The sequence below is a fragment of the Muscardinus avellanarius genome (assembly GCF_963383645.1).
Source record: "Muscardinus avellanarius genome assembly, chromosome: 7".
Taxonomy (NCBI): Eukaryota; Metazoa; Chordata; class Mammalia; order Rodentia; family Gliridae; genus Muscardinus; species Muscardinus avellanarius.
Genome location: NC_137793.1, coordinates 97,052,988 through 97,056,854, shown reverse-complemented (window position 1 = coordinate 97,056,854; position 3,867 = coordinate 97,052,988).

Here is a 3,867-nt window from a genome sequence, read left to right as displayed (position 1 = left end):
CTCTCCCTTATCCATAGTTATAGTAATCTCACCTCTGAAATGGTACCCCTCTTTAAGAAAACTAAAAATGAGCTCTCCATCTTAGTCTAGCTGATCTTGTTAGCATTGTATTTCCTGGTTTCATTTTCTTTCTGGGGCTTAGAAACTAGTTTTGAGGAATGAAACTGTAGTATCATCTTTCCATTTATACTTTGTTCAAACATCCCCATGGCTTTTTGTTACCTGTACCTAGATAGTCTTAATCATTGTAGATAAGATCAATGGTAGAAACCCAGGTACTCAATGAGCAATATGCAAGAAGCACCCAGGGCAGTTATTTTATAGCCTAGATGATTGAAAATCATCACATTCCAGATGAAGATCAAATTCATATAGCTGTAATGATGTTGACAAAATCAGGAAATGCATTATTATGTGTTGTATAGCCTTAGTTTAAGAAAATTATTAAAATTCTTTTGGAGAAGTTTATGTTAGTACATTTTAATCGGCATGAATTATATACACATTTAGTATGTTTACATTTTGGTTTATGCATTTGAAATTTTATATAATTTAAAATTAACTAGTCCTTATGATTTGATTCATTCTGCATATAATGTGAAACCTTTGTGCACTAAGTTTTTATTTGGAGAGAAGAGGTAGTGCTGAGGATTGAACCCAAAGGCACTCTACCTCTGTGTTAAACCCACAGCCCTATTTTATTTTTTTATTTGGAAACAGGATCTAGTTTGCTGAGAGTTTCATTAAATTCTGAAGCTGGCTTTGGATCTATGATGCCCCTGTCTCCGTCTCCCAAGCACTGAGATTACAGGTATATACCGTAGTGCCTGGCTATACTGTAACAAGTTTTGGAATTAGTGTCTGTTAATGTGAACAACACACTTCTACTTTGTGAGATCTTACCTTAGATTTCTGATGGCTTTCTTCTCTGAAAATATTTCTTTTTCTCAGGTTTTAATAGAAAAACCTTAGTAAAAATTGTTATGGTGTTGTGACAGGTAGTTGAGGTTTATGTACCTGGCCACAGTGGACTATACATTCCTTAGTCAGTTCTCTACACTATATGAGCCCATGGATAAATATGCATTCTTGTGGTGGTATTAGAATCTATGGCAGAAATAAGTTGAGCTTTGTACAAATTCCCACAAGAAGGTATTAAGAAGTGAGAAATCTAAAGCATCAAATACTTTTATAAAATTATTAATTAATTTAAATTATATCTTGTTCCCAAAATAAACATCAGCTTAAATACACAAAGTAATGAAATGTAAAATACATTATTTAAAGTAAATGAGAAGAATTCACATGTAGATCAGTAGTAGGGCCACTATCTAGCATGTGAGAGGCCCTGGGTTCAATCTTTAGCACTGTTAAAAAATGGCTGATAAAAGAAAAAAGGTTAAACATATACCAATAAGAGAAGATGAAGATGTGCATATTATAAAGTATTTTATAATTGCAATTGGAAGAATTCACAATTTGAATTCTAACTTCCAATTTTCAAGTAAGAAGGAAAATTATAATCAGATACATAATTAACAGAAGCTTTGCAGTGAATCCAAACCATATTTTCAATAGAAGAGACAATTATTTTCAGATTTCAACACAAGAAAGCAACTTAATAGATGAATACTCAAAGAAAAATCACTGAAATGAGTACACCAGACAACATCCTTCTATTACATATCTTCATGCCCATTAAGGCTACTTCTTAAGTTCTTCTTCAATGTCTTTACAACAAAAATTACATATCTGCAGCAAGTACATACCAGTGGCCACAGTGGACTATACGTTCCTCAGTCAGTGTCCCATAAAAAGTTGAAAGATGAGGAGTGAAAAATCACTGGACAGTGTTGATATGGAAAACGTAGGCCCTTATCAGTAAGGGTATTCATATACTCTATGGTACTCATGGAAGCTTATAACTTGAATTAATTACACATGGATGTGGGGTACACACTGCATCTTCAGTGGAAACTTTGAGGGGTAATCAATAGAGAGAGTCGTGTCAAAAATGAAAAACCTTCATATTCACTGGTGCAGGGCCTGACTTTACAAAGACCTAAAAGTCAGCCAACTTGGAAGAAACAATTTACTCTCCAGTGGGTTTGGAGAGAAGTCGGGGTAGTAATCTAGTGTTACAGAAAGCCCATGCCTTCCCACACAAGCCACGTTAGTCGGGGTTAATGAAAGGAAGCACTGCCTTCCAGTATGTGTCAAGTGTCAACTTACTTTAAGGAATAAAGAGGCCGGTTTTCTTTTAAACCTAATATGTAGACCAAATAATGGCCTTGCAGGTTTGATTCTACATACTTGTAGTGTACTAATAATGACAGGGTGAGTCATTATTAGTACCCTACAAGTCAATTTACTGATATCACAAACTTTTAATCTTGAGAGTACTGAGCCCTAAGTATTCATAATGTTATGACCATGGAATTCAAAGAAATAATTCTGCTAGTATGGAATTGTTATTTTTACTTAGAGATCAGATTTTTATTATTTCATCATATTAACTAACATGTTGTTATTAACTTGACAGTTTGCACGCCTTGCTGGTTTTTCAAATATCATAGGCTGAGTATTAATCCTAATTGAATTCAAAATCTATATATAATTGCTCTATATAGCTCATTTCTATTGCTCTCTTATTCTTTTTTAGTTATAAAAAATAAATTTATACACTTTTGTAGTGATAAATTTACTCACAGCAGGACCAAAGAAAGCTGACTACTAAATGTCATTAATCTTTATTGATTGTTTTTTAATTTTTGTGGAACTGGGGTGGAACCCAGAGGCTTCCTACTTCCGGGCTATACTCCCAGACCTATTTTCTATTTTATTTGGAAACAGGGTCTCACTAAATTGCTGAGAGCCTCACTAAGTAGCTGAGGCTGGTTTTGAACCTGTGTGATCCTCCTGGCTCAGCCTACCAAGCGCAGGGATTACAAGCATGTACCACCATGCCCAGCAAATTATTGAAATAATAAATACCATTAGATATATGATATTGCCCCTTCAAGAAGCCAATACTAATATTTTCCCAGCTACTAAACTACTCAAGCTCATAAAATTGAACCATACTTTTCATAATACATAGTAGATATTTAAATATATATATATATACATATATATTATATATATAAAGCATTTAAAATCACCTTACCTATAATCAACAGTAGTTTATTTAGTTATTAGCTTCCAATCTCAATACTACTTCATTACATGAAAAGAGAAATAAAAATTAAATGATAAATTTCTAGTTATAAAATAATATTTTTCTAGATTTAATACAAGTAGCATTTTAGACATAATTTAAATATATAGGCCAGGTGACTTAGTAAAGAGTTAGGCCTATCAGAGAAATGCAAACTAAAGCCATCACAAGTCCACACGTGGTGGCGCACACTTGTAATCCCTGCGCTTGGGAGGTGGAGACAGGAAGATCGCGTAGGTTCGAAGCCAGCCTTGCTGGCTTAAGAGACCCTGTTTTCAAATAAAAATATAAAATAGGTCTAGGAGTGTAGCCCGGAGACAGAAGGGCATCCAGGAACCCCAGTACCACCAAACAATAATAATAATAATAAAAATAATAATAATAATAATAATAACAATAATAATAATAATAAATACCATCATGAGCTATCCTCTCACCCCAGTAAGAATCACTATTAGTTAAATAAATCAATAAATCAATAAATTCTCATACAATATGAAAAGCAATTCTTACTCAAAAACAAATAAGGAATTCTAGAGAGAATGTGAAGAAAAAGGATTGCTTATTCATTGTGAGTGGGAATATAAATTAGTATAACCACTATAGAGAATAATATGTAGGGTCTTCAAAAAGTCAAAACTAGAACTATT